Genomic DNA, 26209 nt, shown 5'->3' on the forward strand with positions numbered 1-26209 from the left:
ACTTTGTGCCATCCTTTGTTGTGAGAGTACGTAATCAATGTTGTGAAAGTACGTAATTAATATCAGTTGTAAGCAGTGGCGTATTTACGATTTTGTTTCGGGGAGGGCTTTGCTAACTTTCGGGGGGGCTTTGCCTGAAAATGTGAAAATTCTGCAAGATATTTCATATACTTTACTATAGTTAGTAAGATTTTGGGGGGGCTTAAGGCCGGAAGCCCCCCCCTAAATACGCCACTGGTTGTAAGAGTACGTAAAAGGATAACAACAAATTATAACCACAATAGAATACATGCAGAAAGATTTTCTTTGAGTTTCTGTATAGTATATATTTCAAAACAGAAACTAGAGAGGATAAGAATGGAAACAAAACCATGTTTGAAGATAGATGTTCTTGCTCTTGTATAGACTTGTTTAAAATTATATCTTTATTCGATTCCTGCATATAGGTTGCTTCTAGCTTAGTAATATACTGAAAGTGTAAAATAGTTTTATTATTCTATGTTTAAACATACTACTATTTTGTATATTTAACAGAAGAGAGAGAGAAACTACATATATTGCTTACGCTCACCACTTGAATATGAAGACGATTGTCAATCCCTTCTCCCAATAGGATTGCGTACGAGACGAAAGATGAGTCTATCTCATCCCGGAAAGCTGTCGTGTAAGTGATGTCTCGATTCGGAAAATCTATTTCCTTCTACTGGAAGAGCTGTCTCGTCTCGTATTTCCTCACACAAATTCTACCTGGTCTCATGTGTAACCATCCCTCCAAGAATAGGGAAGATATTAGCCATTAGACGCTCCAAAATTCTCCGCGTTTCCATCTTACAAAATGTTATTTATAGTTTAACTGTGTACCCTTATTTTCATGCATAGTCAGATTATTCGACCTTAACTTCAACGGTTAGCAGAGGAGAAAACTTACTGTATTTGACCTAAATCAGAACTTTCAGAGTCTAGATCAAATAAAGACGACGTTGATTAAGCCACTGGAAGGTATTCTGAAATTTTAATACTCCACACAGCTAACATTATCTGGAGTTTTAAGACTCCACACGGTAATAATACATTTTTCAACACTAAAACTTATTTAACCTAAAACGACTAATAAAAATTCGGCACTTTTAGTAGAAATTTACTTTCTAAATATTCTATAGATTCAAATGTTAGAAAAGGAGAAAACAAAATAAACTTACACCTACACTATCGATCCTCCTGTTATATAAATAAGAGATTACATATCAATTGCAGCAACTTGAATCACGTATGTCGGTTGGGTACTGTTAATACAATAAAACTTTATGTTCGTTAAATTATTGTCTGTATACTTTGTTTATTCGTTTCACATATACTTGGTTTCTTATTGTCCTCATTATAAAAATTCAACACATAAAATGTGTTAAATGTGTTCTGTGTTTTACATTTTAAGGTGAATATATTTCAAGAAAGACAGTTTATTTATATATTTATTACAGTTATTCATATATATGAATAAGTGGCATTATTATACCTTAGAACTGGAAAGCGTCCTCGTGGAACAAGAAAAAAGTCCAATTCAATAGAATTCACCTTATGAGCGCGTTCTCGTTACCACGTTCCTCTTTCCTCATTTCTTTTGATTTGTGCTTGAGAAAAAAGTTTTTAAAACTATATTCTTGTGAATTAAATCTTATTTATTATTTTATCATGTTATGATAATTTAGTTGTTTTTGTATACGCTTGATCTAAGAAAACACTTACATGATACCATCTAATAATTTAGGAGAGACAGGGGCTGGTAGAAGAAGTGCTAATAAAATGTATTTCTTAATGGTGGATAAACTGATCCTTTCATCAAAGATGCACCAGTTGTTGATGTAGTTTCATGACAGCAGAACGCTGTAGCACATTTTTGTATTTATACTTAATCCCTTTTTGCCTAAAAATGAATATAAAGTCTTGATGTCAAATATTTTAAAACCAATGGTTCCTAATCTAGTTTAGCTGCTACGCCTTTCGTAAACCTTGCGTAGTTCACGTCCCTCCTCCTGCCCGTTTATTAGTCATGGGTGCTTTTGTCTTAGGCATTATGCAATTTCATATGCAGCATTGAACTCCAATTTATCAATAATAATAAAATTATTATTAATAATAATATTATTGTAATTATATTTTCATGTGTTTATTTTCAGCAAGACTTCTGCATTCAATTATAGTGCAGTACTTTCAAACTAGTTGTGTTTTTAATAAAACTACTGTTCTTACTGTATAGTCCTTTTTTGTTTGAACGAAATTTAATTTGACAACTTTTCGTTACAACAACTGTAATATTTGTAAGTCAAATAACTATAAGAAACAGTGTAACTTAGTCAGTGTCAGTTCCAGAGTTCTACAAACGGGTAGTCACATCGGAATAGCGATGAAACTGACTTTCCACAGTTTCCACTGTGGTCAAAGCCCACAGCTTTCGGATCTCCAGTGATTTTTCACTTTGAAGGCATTTTTTAAATATTGATGAAGCAATGGCGTACATAACAGGTGTTCTTGGTTTTCACCCTTCTTGAGCAAGATATTATGGAAAAATAAGCATTTATTATATTAATATACTCAGGGTGGACCATTTACTGTGGTACCGCCTTTTAACTTTTAAACTAATTCATACAACAACCCGCTGAAATTTCGTACCATGCAAATATCGACAAAGGAACTTGTTTAACATGCTTTGCAATACCACCAGACTAACAGTGTTCCCACCCCAAAACAATGTTGTTTTCTCTCAAATAGCACTATGTCAGGTTACTACACATTTCAATTTTGCATGGAAAACGAAAACTTATGATTTTACTTGTATTATGATGCGTTGCAAACTAAGGACGCTACAGTATGACAAAACATCAAAACACAACCAAATTTTGGAAGCTTACGCACGGGGCAAGGCATATCCAAAGCACCTTAGTGTAAAATGCTACCGACATCATATGACATATTTGGAAAAAGTAGGAAAAAAAGTTACAAAGAATTAAAAAGTTGACTTTTTTCAAACGACTTTATTTCGAAAAAGTATTTCGATGTGTATCATATCCAAATACATCGGTGCTTTTCAATAGACATAAAGATCATATTCCCGTTTACAGCAATTTGATATCTCAGAGCTTGGACCTGACTGATGTCCAGTGCGTTGCTTAGCTTTGACCCTCCATTACAAACTCCCTTGCCAGGGAGCGCGCTGCTGGCGACTGGAGCGCCGCACGATGGTCAGTCTCATTACTTTTTGGATATGCCCTATATATTGGGTTAGCAACACTGTTAGTTTGGTGGTGTAGCATAGTATGTCAATGTTTCATGCCGATATTTGCATGGTATAAAATTTTAGCATCTTTTGTCTATTAATTTAAAAGTTACAAGATCATATCGAGATAAATGGTCCACCCTGTATATAGAAAAATCACTGGTCCTGAAAAGATATCAGATTGAGTGACTGAACCCCCCTTGATGAAATTCAACGTACAACACTTGGATATATAAGATACAAATACTACAGGAAAAATAACAATAAATTGTCATTGCATAATCATGTATCCAGTATATATTCCACATACAGAACAAATTAACTTAATTTTATACATTTTACTTAGCGTAAAGATTTCAAGTATTATGTTCCAATGGCATAAGTGATGAAAAAGTTAATGAATTGATATACTCACGTGAATTCTGTGTTTCTTCCGTGAAGGTAACTTTAAAAATGACCCAATTACAAAATTAAAACGATAAACAAGTCCCATGACCTTGTTGTCAGAAACGAGTGTGCATATGGAATTTCCAAAATAATCAAAACACATTACATAAACACTTCCTAAGTGACTATTTTGACAAAAAAGAAAAACATATTTTTCTTTTAGTGTACTTCGAAGTAACTTACGAACTAGTATAAAAAGTGGCAATTCTGAACAGTCATTATCATTCAATCTTTCGTTCGTCGTCCGAACAGACAGTTATTACTCGAAGCGTATCGTTTGATTACTACAGCCTTCTCTGGACCTTCAAGATGACTCGTTCAGAGCTGACGATCATAGGAGGGCTCTATGGACTGTGAGTATGCTTTGTACTTTATGTTATTACATGACTTGACGCCGTGTGAAAGGAACCGCATGATTTTATGAACACACACGAGGGAATTCAAAGACTGTTTCCTTGATAATCGAACTCCAATCATTATACTACACGAATTTCTATTGTAACTTTGTACACACCATCTGTATTTATTTCTTTGAGTTATCTATGAAGATGGTTGTTATTATTCAATAATTGTACTCTTATATGGACGTTAGTTTGTTCCTTAAATAATAATTCACACCCTATGTAAGTAATGCATCTACTATAATATTTAAATTTCTTGAATCATAGAAAACGTGACAATTAAGCATCTCTAAACATCATTTTACAAGCTATTCAAGAAGAATTGATGTTGCGAGCACTTCTCGAACTGTTCCTTCAATTTGAATCTCAATCGATTCTGAAAGAAACATAATTTGGTTACTTATGTATTAACATACATATTTATTTATGTGATTTAAAACGGATATAGAAAACTATGTAATGATTGAAAAATTAATTAGATTCATTTATTGTATATTTATAACAATATATTTAATTGTATATTAAAATATATACAATATATATTACAATATATATTGTACAATATATTTTATTGTATATTGTATATTTAATAACTTACAAGATAGCATCAAAGCAATGTTTTCATGATGTATTGAACTTTAAGAACACATTTTATTTCAATCGCCTCTAAAGCAACATTTTATTCAACTATTCATTTCATTTCCAGACCAAGAACTATTGTTTAACGTAGAATTTGAATTACACGTGCTCCTAGTGAGAATCGACCCCTGGTATTCTATGGGGAAGACCAATCTCCTAACTGTATATCCACGAGGAAGCTCCAACATATGCGTAAAATTTAACAAGTGTAGCGGTGACTGAATTACTTCACCTCCTACGAGCTTTCCCCGCCTTAAACTTACATTATTTAACTATTCTCTACTTCTGGTATTTTATAATTTCTTCTTTAAATTTGAAGTGTAACACATATTTGTCTGTGGCCACGCATGCTCGCTTTCACAGTAATATTTCGGAAGTAAATCAATTTACAATGTAGCTACTTCAAGAATATTCATTCGTTTCCTAAATGTTTGAAAAAAATTTTGTCATTAATTTCCGAATTATGTAATCTTATTAAATTCAGAAATTGCAAAATCCGGTAATACGAAATTTTATTTCTTCCTTCATAATAATTTGCATGAGTGTCGCAAAAAATAGATCGAAAATATATCGCGGTGTTCGGAAATGCGCCCTTAAAACGATACGAATCTTTCCCCGCGATAGGAAGTCTTTCCTTTCAACTCTATAGTGTTGAGCGCGCAAAAGCAGCACACGCTAAAAGGCTCCAGCTCCACCTACCTACCCACCTTCTCTCCTTTGCCCCCAACTGCTAAAATGTAAGTAGAAAACACGTTTCTTCAAAATCACGTTAAAAGAGCGATTACATTGTGTGTAGGGGCAAGTGTTTAAAGGGCTGCCCTGTGAGGCTAGCTAACACAAGAAAGAGTGAAGCCAGGACACGTGAACAGTGAGTAGCATCAAGCATCGTGACTAACCCTATGTTGTCAAATATCTTATGGACATCAATCAGGAATGCAGGCTCCACATTAAAAATAACTAAAAGTTTTGTTAGGGTGTTCTTCATTAATATACAGGAATAAATGGCTATAATTATTTTTATTCATTGAGAAGGCATGTGGCTTTGTAACTACTTTACAGAGCCACTCCTAAGTTTAGCAAACATTCATAGTTCCTTAAAAACATGTTATTTAAATATCGCTCTTATATTTTTTCACAAATACACAGTTCATTTCTATCAGTAGATTGCCCCTTTGTTCGCTTTGCATTCCCCCAAAATGAGTGCCACCCATGTTGGGAAGCATTGTTTTAAACTCTCAATAGTTCGCTTGAAACAATCATCCCATCCCAGAGGATTCCTGTTAATGATAGTTTCGCTGGAGAAAGAAGTGCACAACATCTCTTTTCAGAACAGGTTGAGACAAACATGTTGCAGATGGTTGAGACGTGCCTCAACGAACGACACTCATTCTGCACTCACAAGATGCACTAATTATTGAGAAAGACAACATTTCTTAAAAAGAAAGTCCTAATAAGAGTAGTATGAGCTTTATGAGTGTCTCATGCAAATTGCAGCTTCCTGTGCTATCATTTGTATACACTAAATTTGACTATATTTTATATATTGAAATATAATTATTTCAAAATTGAATACAAAGTTGAATTGAATTTTTGTAGCAAGCTAATTATATGCTATTTTTCAACATTAAGAAAGGTTGACAACTTATTACACAAATTTAAGATTGCTATACTAAAAAAAAAAATTATTAATGCACTAACAGTACAGTAGTATCTTGGGTAACATTTCGATTAATGTTTAAATTTTTATTTGAAAATATGTAATTAAAAAAATCATGGTTTGAAAAGACGTAGTTCGAAAATTTTGGTTTAATTTATTTACTTTAAAAGTTTTTGTTCATAAACTAAGTTCGAAAATTTTGGTTTCCAAACTTTTAGTTTCAACATTTTGTTTAAAAATTTTTAATTTCAAAATTTTATTTCGAATTATTTTAGTTTCAAAATTTAATTTTTTTCTGAAAATGGTTTGAATATTTAGTTTGAAATATTTTGCTTTGAAAATTTAGTCCCATAATTTTATTTAGATTTTTCACTATAAATATTTTTATTTGAGAACTTAGTTTAAAATTTTTGGTTTGAAATTTTCAAGTTTAAAAAATTTTAGTTTGGAAACTTTTAGTATCAAAGATTTGTTTGATTATCTTTAGTTTCAACATTTTGTTTTAAAATTTGTTTGTCTGAAAACTTTGTTTCAAAATTTTGTTTGAAAACTTTTTTAGTTTACAAATTTTGATTTGTTTTTTTCAGTTAAAAATTTTAGCTTCGAAAGTTTTGTTTCTAAACTATTGAAATCTTACTAGTTTTAAAAGTTTGTTTTGAAATTTTTAGTTTCAAAATTTTTGATTGGAAACTGAAAATTTTTAGTTTAAAACTTCTTATTTGATTTGAGGTTTTAATTTGAAACTTTTATGTTTGAAAAATTTGGTTTGAAAATATTTAGTTTGGAAACTTTTGCACTCATTGAAAAAGAACCGTTTCGAAAAGAATCGGAACTGCTTAGAGCAAAAAGATCTGACAACACTGCTTCATTATGATGCAATAGTACATGTCAGAACATAATATTTTAATTTAGTACGTTTGGGTTGTACTTGAAATGAAAAGTACAAATCACTGAACTTGATAAACATATATACACTGCACTAGTTAATCACATACATCCATAGCAAATAAAGGATTAAGATATTGTTGATACAATTTGTTTTGCACTTCTTGCCACACTTCGTCTTTAGCGTATAATTTTAATTGCAATTGAAGTCTTCTCAGGCAGAGGTGGAGTGGGTCGGTGGGTTAAGTTTTCTGAGTGGGTCGTGGGTCAACAGCATGTGACCTCCTGTGACCCACCACCCACCGTGACCCACTGCGACTCACCACCCACCATGATCCACTGTGACCCAGCACCCACCGTGACCCACTGCGACCCACCACCCAACATGACCCACTGTAACCCACCACCCACCGTGACCCACTGCGACCCACCGACTCAGTATGATCTACCGACTCTCTCTGCTCACTGAATTATAAACAGTATCTTCTGAAGACTGATAAATTTGTCTTCGTTTTACTTTCAAGACTTTCATTTCCCTTCCTTTTCATTGGCTTCTGTCTACTTACCTGAGGTGATTGTAATAATAGCAATAGGACTTATACTACTACCTGGCTTTCGAGACCTGTGAGTTTTTAGAGCTAACTACTGGAAAAAATACATTTTTCAATCACTGTAATATATAAATTATTATATAAAAAATTGAATGTAACTATGTGTGCCTGATCATCACGGTCAAATTGCAAAGTCAAATGAAATTACTTTTGGTATATAGTTAGGCCTTAATCCAAACTGGGATGTTACATTGCTTTTATTATTATATTGCATAATATCCTAAGAAGGTAGTGAGGATCCAAATTTTTGTGAAAAACAATGAGTATCTCGCAAGCCGTTAAACTTGTAGAGCTGAAATTCATTGTATTAACTCTTTATTGAAAATAAACAGAATGTGTCCTAGCCCTTTTTTTTTTAAATAAATAAATTCTGCTTTATGTGTGTTGGGGGGGGGGGACACTTTGTATATATGGAAAATTAGTAGAAAATTAGTGAGTTGATTGTAAATATGATCGAAAACGATTGATGTTATTTAAGAAAAAAAATCAGAAACAAAAATACAGTGCTTGGCTTCATATATCCAATTGCTGAAGTTTATGTTTATTATATGGAACGCTTACAGCACAGGGCAATCAACCCATAAAGTTGTGAGAAAAATATGCATAATATTTGCACTGTAAGCTTAATTACACGGAAATTTTGGAAAATTTTACACTTTTTTTCCTTTACGTTGGTCTACTTACTTTGATTTGGAACTTTAAAATTGCATCCTTTTTTCCATTGAAAAATATTGATAATTCAACAAGGAAATAATTATACTATGATAATTTAATTGAAATTAATCGTAATTTGGCCCATGGCAACCAGCAATGTGGTAATTGAAGGGGAACAAGGAGGGAAATTCCCATTCACCTTTGAACACTTTCCACGAACCTCGTTTCCTTTCGCTTTCTAGACGGGGGAGGGAACTTGGTAATGGCATCAAACCTTCATATGTAATTACAAAAATTAAATTTATAAACAAATAAGAAATCATCAGTTTATCAGGCTTTAATTGATAATTTATTCACAAGATTCCCTATCGAAACCGTGGTAGATGAAGTTTCTGTTCTCCATGAGTCGACATTGCCAATTGACATGGTCGATGTGGAAAAGATGTTGTATGGTGATAGAAGGTTGATACTTCTTGCTGAGTATTTCAAAACTGACCAAGAAAAATCGTTATCAGACATAAGTCTAACAAGCAGATTCTCGATGAGGATTGCAGAAATCGGGTATAAGTATTATCAATTTCCACAACAGAGTACGAACGGGGATTTCCCCTTATGAATTTACAGATGACTGATATTAGAAACAGACTAAGTGCTCAAACATTGTCTAACTTGTTGTTCATCAATGTTAATGGCCCACCGCTAGATAAGCTGAAAGTAGACGAGCTAGTTACTTCTTGGTTGAAGGATGGATCATTCCGCTGGGGGTGATTTACCGCGAAAAAGTTACTAACAGGAAAGAAACCCGATTTCAGATTTGTTTTAAGGTGGAAAATTACGAGTTATGGAAAATATACACTTGTATTACTAATGGCTTTTTTGTGTTATTCAACTTTGTACCTAATTTTTAGTAAGTCTCTTCTTTGCTTTAGGTAAACTACTTTGAATTAATATTCATAATAATTGCAATTATGCACATTTGTAACTTAAATTTAACGTGGTGTTTTAGTGATTACACAAATTACTATTATGAGCATACTTTATGGAGATGCTCTCACATAGGGTACCCGAGCACCTTTATACACTATGAAAAACTTATTTTTCAAGTCTTTTGTGAGAAAAATACTGTGAACTGAGAAACCATAACCTTTTCCATATTGTACAGGGGTATTTTCCTGCGAATAGAAGTTTCTTGTGGAATGCGTTCAGAAATTAACACTTGCAAGAATACTCTCTTAGTACAACTATATTTTAGGCACACACTAATTTCCCCCCACCTCGAACTGTTTCAATTTCCTCACTGATAAACACTTTACCCTTTATATCGTAAAGGTCAGATCCACCGTTATTGTAACAGAGTGGTGCTTGAGCGATTGACTAGAAATTCAAATTCCGATTAGTAACAATTTCACAGTCTTGTTTTATTACCAGTGTAAACTCTTTAGTGAGTTTAGAAGAGGTCGTGGATCGTGTTCCGAGTTGATGACGATGGATTTTGGTGAGTCAGAGTAGTTCACAGTAGATGAGAGTGGTTCATGGTGGGTGGTGGGTCACGGTGGGTCATGGTGGGTCACAGTCGGTCAGAGTGGGTCACGGTGGGTGGTGGGTCAGTGTTAAATAAACTGTTTAACAATGAAAGTTTGAATCCACGAAAGCTTTAGAGAAGCTTCACACGATCTATATACACATTGTACAGCCAGCCACAAAAGTAATTCCCCCCTAAAGTCATTCCTTTATACTTTTCCATTTTTCCATGAAACGATTTTAACTAGGTATTAGTTTGGGTGGAAGTAGTATTGGGGTCCAGGTCATTTGCGGTTGTGAGAACGCCTAGACAGATGCAACCCAACTTACACGTAACTTTTCTCGTCACTGACAGCAGTTGGTAGCACCGAGTCAACTCTGCATGGAAGTAAAATTGTGAGTAGGTGACGCACGAAACATTTCTCCATTCTGAGATCAATCTCTCTGGTTCAGAGCGTGTTGTCCAATGAACATCATATGTTAATCTTAATATTGCTGTGTAAGTAATGTATTTTTTTTTCATTATATACTGTATATTCAAAGAAATAAAAACACTGATCACATATGAATCAGAAAGTGCTTGAAAGTAGCTGAAAATATCAAATCTAGAACAACTACTGGAAATAACTTTGTAAATGACTGCCTATATTGAGAGACGTTCCCCAATTCCACTCATTCCAACATCTTCTTTCTGGAGGAGAGAAGATCTTGATTATCACACTGAGTATGCATTGAAATTGAAATTGAAACAAGAAAACTTGATAATGCTTCAGCCTGGCCGGGACTCGAACTACTCAATGCGCTAACCACTCACCCACTGCGCCATTTAAACTTCCACCCAAACTAATACCTAGTTAAAATCGTTTCATGGAAAAATATAAAGAAGATACTCAAATATAACAAAAGCAAAGAAATATAAATAAAATATAAATAAGAAAATATAAGCAACTTGTGTGAGTGCCTTAATGACTTACTCGAGATTTCCTTGCTTAACTCAAAAACAAGTTATATACACGTTGCTCAATGAAGAAAATATCACGAAATGTTCTTCAAGTTGAGGCTACGCCATTGGCAGAGCCATAACTTGTGGGGGCAGAGAGCAACTGCTCCCCAGAGAAGCTTCCCGCCGTTCGAGGGGGCCCATTTTGAGATAAAATTGTCTTAGTTCATATACGACAGGAACATGAAATTAGAAACGAAACATCAAATAGGGTCGCCACATTACATAAACAAAACAACACACAAAAGATAAATAGAACAAAAATGAGTCTTGGACCCATTTCAGTAAAAAATGTCTACTATTAGTGGCTCTGGAAATAATATTTATTCGTATGCCTTTGAGATTTATCAATATTGTCACCTCAATAATTCACGTTTCACGTTTTAATAGCCAACTTGCAATTCCTATTCACAGATCAACTTATTCCTCCAAATCATTTATAATTTCAACGTGTCGTGATTGGAATACTTTGCCAACCTCGGTACGTGAGTCAAAATCTTTAGCATCTTTTAAAAGAGCAGTTTATAATTTATCGTTATCGAAGCAGGGTTGAATGGACACAGAGACAGAAGAGCCAATAGAGAAGCTTGTCATAAAGATATGAAACCCAACACTTATTACATATTATAACATGTATGTACTTTCGTGTAGCAGTATATTATACTTGTGTGTGTGTTTGTGTGTGTTCAAGTGACAGTCTGTTTCTTGTGTTTTTTTTTTACTTTCTAACTTTTTTTCTTTTGCTATTCTTAGCTATATCCTTTGATTTTTCAATTTTGTGTCATGTTTAGGTGGTAGATAAGGCTACATATAGCCTTAACCTCGACATGTAAAATAAGTCAAAATAAATAAATAAATAATTTTGTCATGTATGGAATGAACCCAGGGAATAACTAACGGTACCGCATACCTTCCCGTGCGGGAGGGCCCACAGGCTCCTGGAGGCCCATAAAGATTAAGAGAAAGTTGGAAAGAGGGGACCCAAGAATCAGAAGAACAACTTTTTCTAGGGGGCCCAAATAAGCTTAATAATGCTTGCCCGCCTCAGAAAAAAATCTAAGTTACGGCGCTGCTCATCGCTTGCAGGGATTGTCCCGATTTGCATTAAATTTCGTCTTTTACATAACTTCTAATTTCCAAAGAAGGAAAGACGACAGAAATTATTTTCACATTCTTTAAATAGCATCAACATGTGTAGAAATAGACAGTTCTGTGTTTATGTTCCATAACTACTAGTTTATTTTCTTATGTTCATATGAGGAGTTTGTGGCAAATTCAGGCCACATGATCATGAGGCTGCTGGTTATGAGGCGCAATCCACTAGGGGTTCGAATTCCTCTGAAGAGCAAAGTTGGAATTTTAACTGTCCTCAGTATTTCTGTGTTCGTGTTCCTGTAGTGTTTGGAATACGTCGAAAGGATTGTAAAAAATTACTGAATTGCCACACCCCGAATCGAACTCTCGTCCCCAACATTACGAAACTAACGCTTAAGCCACTACTCTAACACATCACCGCTCTGGGAGAAGGAAAAACTGGAGCTGTAGTAAATTCAGTAATTACGCACTTTTACGACTGCAGTGTAATAATGCTGTAACTTTCTGATTTCAGTCATGATAAAATAGTAAATTATTATGCAGAAAGAATAGTCCAGAGAAGTCAAATTTAAATTGACAACTCATATGTACGGTGGTGCTCTCGCCGAGGACACTGATTTTTCACGGCACGGCATTGGACAGATACTTATATTGAGTGGAATCTGGTGTTTCAGGGCACTGGATTATTTTTTTTAAAGTTAATTAATTTAACGAACCTTCCTCAGTACCTTGTTTCCTATTTTTACGCGTTTTACTCACTTTTACAGTTTTTCCACTAACTCTTCAAGAAGAGTGACAAAAACACAAACACTGAGGAGAGTAAGAATCACAAATACTATTCGCGCGTTCTTCCCTTACCTGAAGTAAAACAAAAAAATATGGAGAATATGCAATTTTTGGTCTTCCATCTTCTATGTGTTGTCAAATCTGTAAAACTAAACCAAACAAAGAGCAATACTACTACACAAAACGCTCAACATGTTACCTATTCATGACATAACTATTGCATGATCCGAATAACTCCATATATCCACAAATCATCAGTTGTCATATTTTACCGAAATACATCATGACTTTTCTGACAACCTGATACTTTAAATATTGTTAATACACAAAGTTCATTGATCTCAGCACTTATTCACTTACTCTCTTGTGATCATCACAACCTTTAGGGTACTTCCCGTAGATATAGAAAGGTGAAATGTACTATCCAGGCTTGGTGTAGCGTACAAGTAAACAAATAAAAAAGCAACAGGATGATATTTCTCTCCACCAAGTCCCCTTCGATGTAGTGTGTTGTTTATTCAGCAAAAAAACGTGAAATCCAATCAGAAAATTCATAAAATATAAAATATGTAACCGTGTCTCGACTTTGCAATAATAATAATAATAATAATAATAATAATAATAATAATAATAATAATAATAATAATAGTGTTGGGTAAGTTACTTGTAAAAATGTAACGCGTTACAGGTTACTTTACTTTCTCTTAAAATGTAACGCGTTACTTGCCCCAAAAAGTAACTGTTACTTTACTTCGAAAGTAACGCGTTACTTTTAGGTCCGAAACTTTGAATATATCAAAAAATCTTATTACTTCAATTTTCCGTACTACTATTACTACCGCTTTTATTATTAATAATAATAAAAATTATAACAACACTGTATAAACATGAAATATAGGTGGTTTGTATTTAAATACTAAAAAAAGTAGTTGATTACCAACCACGGTAGTCGTGAACAGAGACGGAGTGGGTCAGTGGGTCGGTGGGTCGTGGGTCAACAGCATGTCACCCACTGTGACCCACCACCCACCGTGACCCACTGCGACCCACCGTGACCAACTGCGACCCACCGACTCAGTATGATCTACCGACCCTCTCTTCTTACTGCATTGTAGACAGTATCTTCTGGAGACTGGTAAATTTGTTTCCGTTTTACTTTCAAGACCTTCATTTCCCTTTCTTTTCCACTTGTTTCTGTCTACTTACCTGCGGTGAGTATATCTAACCAAGTGAAAAAAGAACTTCAGGCACTTTTGGATATTGATGTTTTTAATAGTAATAATAGCAATAGGACTTACACTATAACTTGGCTTTCTAGACCTGTGGGTTTTTAGAGCTAACTACTGGAAAAAGTACATTTTTGAATCACTCTAATATATAAATTATTATATAGAACTTGGATGTAACTATGTGTGCCTGATCACTGTCAAATTGCAAAGTCAAATGAATTACTTTTTGTATATAGTTAGGCCTTAATCCAAATTGGGATGTTATATTGCTTTTATTATAATGCATAATATCCTAAGGAGGTAGTGAGGATCCGAAATTTTGCGAAAAAAAATGAGTATCTCGCAAGTCGTTAAACTTACGGAGCTGAAATTCAGTGTATTAACTCTTTATTGAAAATAAACAGAATGTGTCCTAGCATTTTTTTAAATTCTCCTTTATGTGTGTGTGGGGGGGAGGGGGCACTTTCTATATACGGAATATTGGTAGTGAGTTGGTTTGTAAAAATGATCGAAAACGATCGATGTTATTTCAGAAAAAATATCAGAAACAAAAATACAGTGCTTGGCTTCATTTATCCATTGCTTTCTGCTATAATAATTGCTGAAGCTTATGTTTATTATATGGAGCGCTCACAGCACAGGGCAATCAACCCATAAAGTTGTGTGAAAAATAGGCATAAAATTTGTACTGTAAGCTTAATTACACAGAAATTTGAAGTTTGGATTGTACGCATAATTATATGGAAAATTTTACACTTTCTTCCCTTTACGTTGGTCTACTTACTTTGATTTGGAACTTTAAAATTGCATCCTTTTTTCCACTGAAAAGTATTGATAATTCAACAAGGAAATAATTATACTATGATAATTTAATTGAAATTAATCGTAATTTGGCACATGGCAAACAGCAGTGTGGTAATTGAAGTTGAAGAAGGAGGGAAATTCCCATTCACCTCTGAATACTTTCCAGAAACCTCGTTCCCTTTCGCTTTCTAGACGGGGGAAGGAACTTGGTAATGGTATCAAACCTTCATGTGTAATTACAAAAATTAAATTTATAAACAAATAAGAAATCATCAGTTTATCAGGCTTTAATTGATAATTTATTCACAAGATTCCCTATCAAAGGCGTGGTAGATGAAGTTTCTGTTCTACATGGGTCGACATTGCCAACTGACATGGTCGATATGGAAAAGATGTTGTATGGTGATAGAGAGATGATACTTCTTGCTGAGTATTTCAAAACTGACCGAGAAAAATCGTTATGAGACTTAAGTCTAACAAGCAGATTAGCATGCGGAGTTGCAGAAATCGGGTAGAAGTATTATCAATTTCCACGACAGAGTGCGAACGGGGATTTCCCCTTATGAATTTACAGATGACTGATATTAGAAATAGATTAAGTGCTCAAACATTGTCTAACTTGTTGCTCATCAATGTTAATGGCCCGCCGCTAGACAAACTCAAAGTAGATGAGCTAGTTATTTCTTGGCTGAAGGATGAACATCATTCCACTGCGGATGATTTACCGCCAAAAAGTTACCAACAGGAAATAAATCCGATTTCAGATTTATTTTAAGGTGGAAAATTACAAGTTACGGAAAATGTATACTTGTATTACTAATGGCTTATTTGTGTTATTCAACTTTCTACCTACTTTTTGGTAACTCTCTTCTTTGCTTTAGGTAAACTACTTTTGAATAAATATTCATAATAATTGCAATTATGCACATTTGTAACTTAAATTTAACGTGGTGTTTTAGTGATTACACAAATTACTATTATGAGCATACTTTATGGAGATGCTCTCACATAGGGTACCCGAGCACTTTATACACTATGAACAACTGATTTTTCAAGTCTTTTGTGAGAAAAATACTGTGGACTGAGAAACCATAACCTTTTTCCATATTGTACAGGGGTATTTTCCTGCGAATAGAAGTTTCTTGTGGAATGCGTTCAGAAATTAACACTTGCAAGAATACTCTCTTAGTACAAGTATATTTTAGACACAAACTAATTTCCCCGATACCTCGAACTGTTTCAATTTCCTCACTGACAAACACTTTACCATTTTATATCGTAAAGGTCAGATCCACCGTTATTGTAACAGAGTGGTGCTTAAGCGATTGATTAGAAATTCAAACTCCGATTAGTGACAATTTCACAGTCTTGTTTTATTACAAGTGTAAACTCTTTAGTCAGTTCAGAAGATTCAGGCCGTGGATCGTGTTCAGAGTTGGTGATGGATTTTGGTGAGTCAGAGTAGGTCAAAGTGGATGAAAGTGGTTCATGGTGGGTGGTGGGTCAGAATGGGTCACCGTGGGTGGTGGGTCAGAGTGGATCACCGTGGGTGGTAGGTCAGAGTGAGTGGTGGGTCAGAGTGGGTCATGGTGGGTCACCGGGGGTCAGAGTGGGTCATGGTGGGTGGTGGGTCAGTGGGTCGTGGGTCACGGTGGGTGGTGGGTCAAGTTTTCATTGACCCACGCCAACTCTGGTCGTGAAGTCTAGGAATCAAGGACATTCTTCACGAGCTTCTGAATTTGGTTTGAGGGTCTAGGTTGAGTATTCGGGTCGAGCCACATATTGTTACAAGTTATAGGGCACTGGCCAAATATCTTCAAAACTGATCGGCCTGGGTTTAGAATTGTCAACGACTGGAGCAGCTCGGCTCACAGCTCATTCACTATCGACCCGAACCGAGAAGTGAGCCGAACCACGGAGCCAACAGCTCACCCAACTGAGTGGGCTAGAGCCGAGCCGAGCCCTTAGCTCATCCCAACCAAGCCAGCTTGAGCCGACGATTCACTCCAAGCGAGCCGGCTCGAACGATCGGTTTATTTGAGCCGAGCCGAGCTGAACTTGTTATAGAAAATCTCTTGGAATCTCGCTAACGAGACGAGACGAGATGCGAGCAGTGTGCCCTCTCGTGAGCAAGACTAAAAGCATTCAATATTACTGCTTAGCTTACATTTCTTATGGCTTTCGCTTTCCAGTTTAATCAGGCCATGATTTCAATGTGAGTTAAATCGTGCGAGCCATTTATCAAACTCGACTCGACTTGAAACTCGACGCCAAAAACAGTGAATCGGCTTGGAATTCGACTCGAGAATATTACCTTTGACCGACTCAAAACTCGACTTGAATTCGAGTGGAGTTTTGGCTTGACTCGTGACCATAACTATACGTTAGAAAAAATGGTTGCTTATTATTATTCTGCTAAACTAATTATATAATAATAACAATGTTGTTATGTAAAATTAAAAATACAGAAGATAGAGAAACATTACACTACTACTAATAAAATGAGAACACATGAACTGGGGGTGAATGAAAACTTGTCAGTAACTAAAATCGATAGATGCTTTTTAAAGCTAGTTGTTCCAAACTCTATAATCAACGGGACTTTAAGATACGCAAACTGATCTGAAGGAACTCCAATATTACATACCATCAACAAACTATGTTTTAGTAATGAAGTAGCCTGCTCATCACAACACAGTTTATTCGTATTAACCCGTTACTGTATGTCGTTAATTATGACACCCTAGTTGTTGATAAATATTTCCCGCCGGGGCAACACTTTACTTTTAAATCCTGTCCACTATCATCTTCAGCTTTTAAGAAAATTATTCTTTCAAATGTTCGAACGATAAAATATTTTCGTTCTCCATCTTTATAAAAACAACACCAATCAAAGTAAAATAGACTACCAGTACCATTGTACTCGTAATTCACTCACTGAATGTATTGATTTTGAACTGTCAAAATCTACGACAAAATGTTTTAGGTGCTTGCAATCAGTACACGTGATTTGACTGAGGCTGTCCACATCTTCCAAAAACAACAAGTTGCACTATGATCTTATCTGTTTCTTTGTGTGCCGGTGACTGACTGTCGGTCACCTACATCGTTCATGCTCCATTGCTCCATTCTGAGGAATTCGCTTACAGGAAAGAAACATTTGTTTCCGAAAAAAATAAATAAACATATATCCTAGTTACTCATCCGAAATGTAACGCAAACTAGGTACGTTACTTAAAAATTTGTAACGCGTTACCGTTACAGTTACTTTGACAAAATGTAACGCGTTACTAGGAAACGTTCTTTAAAAAGTAACGCGTTACAAGTAACACGTTACTTGCGTTACGTTACTTACCAAGACTGTAATAATAATAATAATAATAATAATAATAATAATAATAATAATAATAATAATAATAATAATAATAATAATAATAAAGGAATAACAGAATTACAATATCAATTTCGTAAACAATACCTTCCAATCAAGAAAAAATAATAGATGCCATACCTGGATTCGAACCCGGGTGACTGTAGTGGCTGTTCTCTGCTCTCACACTTTGCCATGAATGCCTCAGACAAAGATAAGAAAATGAACTAGTAATTAGATAACCATAGCACACACTATTTCCACACGTGTTGATATAATTCATAGAATGTGAAAATAATTTCTATAGTCTTTTCTTCTTTGGAAACTAGAAGGTAAAGAATAATTATAGAGATGGGCACAAGCGAGTTCGAGCGAGTTTTCACTCAAACTCGACCCGACTCAAAACAGACATCTTTGAGCTCGACTCGAGAACTCAACTCCTAAAATTTCATAAAATTTGACTCGAATTTCAATTCGAGTCGAGTCAAAACGAAGAAAATCGAGCCAAATGGTGTGTGTAGTTTCACGTACTTTCTTCAAGTATCCTACATAAACAATTATTATCAATGATGCTACTACTACTTCTACTTCTTCTTCTTCTTCTTCTTCTTCTTCTTCTTATTATTATTATTATTATTATTATTATTATTATTACTTTTACTATGGATCCGTATAGTAAAACTGCAAGCTTATTTTAAAGAAAAACTGTTATGAAAATTTAAAAAATCCCTGGGCAAGGTTTGAACTCACGCCAAAAAGTATTCTCATTACTAGAACGTTGCCCCTAGAACACTTGGCCACGAGGGCCGACAGCAGTTTGCCTTAATTTCAACTATATGTAGGTTGTGACTCTTGATGTCCTATCTGTATCGGCCAAAAAGATCAGAGGATATCTGAAATTCTTGGAATCTCCCGCACACCAAGGTCTGCGGGGTCGTTAGTTACACCTCTGGGCCCGCCGTTCCATACAGGACAAATTAATTAAGGGGATCATATTGACAAATCTGATAATAATATACGAATATATATTATTTCTAGTGCCCCTAATAATAGACTTTTTTTTTTTACTGAAATGGGCCTACGACTCATTATTGTTGTATTTCCCTTCAGTATGCTGTTCTGTTTATGTAATGTAGTGAACCTCTTTAATGTTTCATTTATCATTTCATTTTCGTATCGTATATGGAGTAAGACTATTTTGCCTTAAAATGGGAACCCCTTGATGGCGGGGAGCTTCCCAGGGGGTGGGGGCAGTGGCCCCTCTGCCGCCACAAGTTACGGCAAGTTGTCGTGGCAATCATTTTTTCTTAATTGGAAGCTATTGTTTACGTAATTAATTTTGTAATTGTGTTATTTCTTTATTATTATTGTTATTATTATTAATATTATTATTATTATTATTATTATCATTATTATTATTATGTTTGCAAACTCGAGACTTGGCTACATATTTTTAAATTTTTGAATTTTCTGATTCAATTTCAAGTCTTTTTGTTGAATAATCAACACACTCCACTTTCGGGAGTTTGGAGGAGGGAAATATTATCCTGTTGCTTTTCATTGGTTTACTTACACGCTACACCAAGCCTGGATACTACATTTCAGCTTTCTATATCTACGGGAAGTACCCTAAAGGTTGTGATGATCATAACAGAATAACTGAATAAGTGGTGAGATGAATGAACTTTGCGTACGGGAAGTACCCTAAAGGTTGTGATGATCATAAGAGAATAACTGAATAAGTGGTGAGATGAATGAACTTTGCGTATTAACAACATTTCAAATATCAGGTTGTCAGAAAAGTCATGACGTATTTCGGTAAAATATGACAAATGATTTGGGAATATACTACAGTTATTCGGATCATGCAATAGTTTGTCATGAATAGCTAAGATGTTGAGCGTTTTGTGTAGTAGTATTGCTCTTTGGTTTGGTTTTACAAATTTGATCAGAGATGGTGTGGGTCAATGAAAACCCACCAACCCACCAACTTGACCCACCACCCATCTTGGCCCAATCTGACCCACTACCCACCATGACCCACTCCGACCCACCACCCACCATGAACCACTGACCCACCAAAACACATTGTCATCAACTCAGACACATGATCCACGTCCTGTTTTCTATCGACTAAAGACTTTATGCTTGTAATAAATCCAGGCTGTCAAATTCTAACTAATCGGAGTTTGAATTTCTACGGTCAATCTCTCAAGCACCGCTCTGTTACAATAATGATAGATCTGGCCTTTACGATATAAAATGGTAAAATATTTGTCATGGCTAACTTACGATGAATTACAATTAAATTATCATGGTCTGATTATTTCCTTGTTGAATTATCGATAATTCTCAGTAGTAAAGCGGATGAAATTTGAATCTCCCAAATCAAGGTACGTAGACCAACAAACAGAAGCTTACATTACAAATTTTATGTCTATTTTTCTCACAACTTCATGGGTTGATTGCCCTGTGCTCTAAGCGCTCCATATAATATACTAGTTTTTAGCAATTATTATAAAGCGCATGGTAAGCATATATGATGCGAAGCACTGCATTTTTTGAGTTGAGTTGATTTTGAGTTTAACGTCCCTTTCAGCAGCGAGGCTATATGAAACATGGACCTACACCATGCCGTAAACGTCGCCAACAACTAGTGGCCTACTTGCGGGTAAACATCTATCGTCAATATAGAGTCGAGTCGAAGGATTGCCGCTAGTGTCCCACTGCCGACAGGGTTTCGTCGAGTCGAAACATATATCTCGCGTCGGGGTGTTTAAGTTACCACCGCGTAGCAGCGAGGACTTCGTTTTGGTCCGCGCTCCTTCGAATCGTCGCGGAGAATCGCGAAGGAACCAACACGAACTATCGCCAGTCATGTGCATGCAGTTATTATTACATATTATTTTTTCCTGACGACTTGTTTTTAAAGTGAGCTCTGGGGGTTAAGAATAACCTCTGCCTCAACATCATGAAGTGAAAAATCTTCAGTGCGATAATTGTATGAATTTAGATGGCAACTGTCGTCGATCATTACAAAGTGAGATCGGAGAACTATGAAATAAAGTAAATAGACACGCGTCATTTTGTTATAAAATTACGTGGCGAACGCATTATATTTACTGAGGACAATTAAAATTCCGACCTTGCTCTTGAGAAGAATTCGAACCCCTAGTGGATTGTGCCTGATGATCAGCAGCCTCATGATCATGTGGCCTCAATTTGCTACATACTCCTCATATGAATATAATAAATAAACTAGTAGTTATGGAACATAAACATAGAACTGTCTATTTCTACACGTGTTGATACAACTTAAAGAATGTGAAAATAATTTGTGTCGTCTTTTCTTCTTTGGAAATTAGAAGCTATATTAAAGACGAAATGTAATGTAAATCGGGACCATCCCTGCAACTGATGAGCACCGCCGTAACTTAGATTCTTTTCTGGGGGGGGGGGCCTTTGGCGTGGGAGACCCGGGTTCAATTTCCGGCGGATACTCATGTGGTTAGGATTGCACGTTATTCAGTACGTCGACGTTTCATATAGCCTCGCTGCTGAACGGGACGTTAAACTCAACTCAACTCTCTTCTAGGGGTAGCAAGCATTAATAAGCTTATTTGGGCCCCTAGCAAAAGTTGATTTCTAATTATTGGGCTCCCTTTCTCCAACTTTCTCTTAATCTTTATGGGCCTCCAGGAGCCTGTGGGCCCTCCCGCACGCTAAGGTATGCCGTTCCGTTAGTTACTCCTTGGGCCCATTCCATACATGACAAAATTATTTAGGGTAAAATATTGATAAATCTCAATGTCATACGAATAAATATTACTCAAATGGGTCCACGCCTCATTTTTGTTCTATTTACCTTTTGTATGCTGTTTTGTTTATGTAATGTAGCGACCCTATTTGATCCTTCATTTCTAATTTCATGTGCGTATCGTATATGGAGTAAAAAAAATTCTCAAAATGGGCCCCCTCGAACGGTGGGGAGCTTCTCTGGGGGGCAGTTGCCCTCCTACAAGTTACGGCTCTGCCGATGACGTAGGCTCAACTTGAAGAACATTTCGTGATATTTACTTCATTGAGCAACGTGTATATAACTTGTTTTTGAGTTAAACAAGGAAATCTCGAGTAAGACATTAAGACACACACATGTTGCTTATATTTTATTATTAATATTTTATTTATATTATGTTTATATTTGTTTGTTTTTGTTATATTTGAGTATATTGTTTATATTTTTCCATGAAACGATTTTAACTAGTTATTAATTTTGGTGGAAGGTGAAGCGGCGCGGTAGGTTAGTGGTTAGCACATTGAACTTCTGTTCGGTGACCCGGGTTCGAATCCCGGTCAGGCTGAAACTTTTTCAAGTTTTGTTGTTTCAATTTCAATGCATACTCAGTGTTATAAGCAAGATCTTCTCTTCCCTAGAAAGAAAAAGATGTTGGATTGAGGAGAATTGGGGAAGGTCTCTCAATGGAGGGAATCATTTACAAAGTTATTTCCAGTAGTTGTTCTAGATTTGATATTTTCAGCTACTTTCAAGGTTTTTCTGATTCATAAGTGGTCAGTGTTGTGTTTTTATTTCTTTGATTATAAATTATATAATGAAAAATACATTACATACACAGCAATAGTGAGATTATCATATGATGTTCACTGGACAACACGCTCTGAACCAGAGAGATTGATCTCAGAATGGAGAAATGTTTCGTGCGTCATCTACTCACAATTTTACTTCCATACAGACTAGACTCAGTGCTAACAGGAGATGATTGTCTACAAGGACTACAGGAGATGATTGACAAAATAGTTGACACTGGAAAACTGTAGGAATGGAAATTAACATCGAAAAGTCGAAAATCGTGAGAAAATCCCGTGGAAACATGCCCTTTCGGATCAGCCTAGAACAAAGAGAACTTGAAGAGGTCGATAATTTCAAGTATCTGGGAAGCATTTTGACGAGAGACACTTACTGCACCAAAGAGATCAGGGCAAGAATTGCCATAACTAAACAAGCATTCTAAAGAAAAGATCACTCTTAACTAGCAGGCTCAATATTGGACTTAAGAAGTTTGTCAAGTGCTATATATGGAGCATTGGGATGTATGGCTCAGAGATTTGGACATTACGGAAGTTAGGGAAAACATATTTAGAGAGCTTCGAAATATGGTGTTGGAGGAAGATGGAGAAGATAAAATGGACACAGAGCAACAAACGAAGATGTTTTAAAACGGATAGGAGAGAAGAGAACACTTATAGCATCATCCTTCGTAGAAAGGCCAATTGGATTGGACACAACTTACGAAGAAATTGTCTTCTTCACACCGCCATAAAAGGGAAGCGAAGAATAGGAAGAAGAACACTGGTGATCGATGATTTGGAAGATAGGAGAAAATATTGGGAGTTAAAAGAGGAAGCTGAAGATCGAGAAAAAAGAAAGAAACATTTCCAGGCCCGAATCTAAAAATTGAAAAAATAAAAAATAAGAAACCCTCATTAATCCCAGGACCTGCCGAAAGGAAGAATACTTAATAATAATAAATTATTATAGCTAAGAACCCTTTGTTTGTTTTCTGAATGCAACACAAAAAATTGTTTCCATGGAATTCTTTAATTTTTTTCTAAAAAATATCAGTTCTACAAGTAGTCCAACCTTTGATTACGACACTTTCTCGCAAGTTAACTAATAAACATTTAAACAATGCAGTAAACGTTAGAAACAAGGGGGAAAAGAGAGAAAATAATTTGTAGATCACCACATTGACTTGCCGCGAGAAATCAAAACATTCACATGGAAATAGTCTTCTGAATGAGAATACTTTTTGATAATTTTCTTTATCTGGCAGATTTTTTACAAAAGAATAAATAAAAAATAAAAGTAAACATATTTTTATTCAACGCATTCAATTGCTATCCAACGTGGCAACATGTCGTCGGTTCTTGGCACCTTACCACATGGAAAAGAACTAGATAAGGTGTTTCTTCTCTAACACAAAGGACAACACAACATTTATACAACTGGACGACATACTATACAAATAAGGTGTAATATCATTGGATGGCGTAGATTTACATGAATTTCGAGGGAAGACAAATTGTATTTCTTAAGGGACAATGTGTACATAATTGCTGCCTTCCTGTATTAATTCAAAAGAATATGTGAATAATGTAGAAACAGTTTCGTAAATCCTAAGAGATGAGTTCATTTCTTTCAATAATATCCATATCAATGCGAGGATTTTGCCAAAGCTTGTCTGCATTCAATGATTTAACAACATTTCCACATATTATATGGAGTTATCTGTAATAATAATTTGGGAATAAATATATATTTCAAATAAAAGTAAACATATGTTTAAAACAAGTTTTTAAAAATACACGGTTTAAAACAAGTTTCAATCATTTGTTTTAAACAAAACAACCCTGATATCACGTAAGTTAAAGTTAGAAACTTCAATATTTTACGTACTATTTCTTGAAAATAAAGCAAACAACCGGAAGTGAGCCCGATCACGAAACCAATTGAGGTTTATGAGTCCGAGTGAGCGTGAGTAAGAAAGTAATGAGTCCGAGCTCCATTAAAGGTAATAATAGTGGCTCTCTTACCCGCATCGGGAAGCGGCGATTCGCTACCGATGATTACTGTTTTACCACAACTGACGTTTCGAGTACATGCTAGAGGCAGCGGGAAAGCAAGATATACCTTATATTTGTATGTTTTACCAGGAATCGAAGTAACTCCACGTACCTTGTTTTTCCAGACTGACCTCCAATTATTTGGATAACTTCTGGATAACAAAATACCTGTTTTGTTCCAGATATTTTGTGTACCATTTTTATCAATTTACTTTCATTGTTTCGTTTTTCTTTAGTGATGTAAACTGTATTTCGTTGCTGTTTCGTTTCTTCATTTACAAGTATGTCCACCTAATTCCAGAAAGGTTGAGCGCATTTATTTTGTTGGTTTGAGGCAAACTTTTCTAAGCCCAAGTTCGCGTATCCAAGTTCTCCTGCTTTTCAAAGAGTGATAAATGGAAAATTCTATGAACAAGATTGTACATTCACATAGAGAGAAATGAGACATTGATGTTCACTGTTATACGAGATTCAGGCCATGTGGTACGAATAAAACAGTAGTTTGTAACATTTACATGCTGATACAATTTGATCAGTCATGGTGTAGCCAGAAACTAGCCGCCTTATGAAGAGTCGTTTTGACATGATTAGCGTCATACTAAAGGCCTGAGTACTGCAGGAAACATATGTTAGTTGATCTCTTTAGTATGGCACTAATAACGCGTTAGAACGACTTTGCATAAGGCCCAAGGAGACTAATAATTGCCACGTAGAAAAATCGTACGCACACACACACACACACAAACGTAAGAGTTAGGATTTCTCAATCTAGATACAAACAATGTATTCGGTAATTTCTATTATAACCGTTTCATAGTAGAAGTAGACACCGAAACAAAAAAATCAATAGGCACAAACCTCAAAGTGGCGTTCTCTCCGAGTTATGAGCGTCGGATATTGCTCAGCACGGACTTTTGGACCACCATAGAACAAAGACGAATGCCGTGGTACAGGGTAGTATCAAAGACTAGCAAAATCAAGACTCTAGAAGAATTGTGCAAGGGATTACCCAACGGATGTGAGCGATTCACGGTTATCTTTTCCAATAAATATTGGTTAACTTGTATGTAATGAAACAGTATGTAATAGAAAATTGTAATTCTTCTGTGTCATGTCGATATTTCAAACAGAATAAAATGTATTGATAATTTCTGTTTTGCTGTGAGTGATTGCACAATCACTAGTGAACAAGTAGTA

The 26209-nt window shown here is 35.4% G+C and overlaps 1 protein-coding gene and 1 long non-coding RNA gene across 8 annotated transcripts in view; one reads left to right on the forward strand and one right to left on the reverse strand.

Annotated features, from left to right (window-relative positions):
- Positions 1-26209, reverse strand: part of flz (transmembrane serine protease filzig) — a 424928-nt gene that overhangs the window by 142685 nt on the left and 256034 nt on the right. The window lies entirely within an intron of this gene.
- LOC145668045 (uncharacterized) overlaps positions 3939-26209 on the forward strand; it is a 316452-nt gene continuing 294181 nt past the window's right edge. For 3 of the 4 annotated variants that reach the window (XR_014127960.1, XR_014127961.1, XR_014127959.1), the window contains exon 1: positions 3939-4071. This is a non-coding gene — a long non-coding RNA (uncharacterized LOC145668045). The remainder of the gene's footprint in view (positions 4072-26209) is intronic. The other variant, XR_014127958.1, reaches the window with a different exon arrangement.

Source organism: Thermobia domestica, chromosome 13 (assembly GCF_964235325.1).
Source record: "Thermobia domestica chromosome 13, izTheDome1.hap1.1, whole genome shotgun sequence".
Classification (NCBI taxonomy): Eukaryota; Metazoa; Arthropoda; class Insecta; order Zygentoma; family Lepismatidae; genus Thermobia; species Thermobia domestica.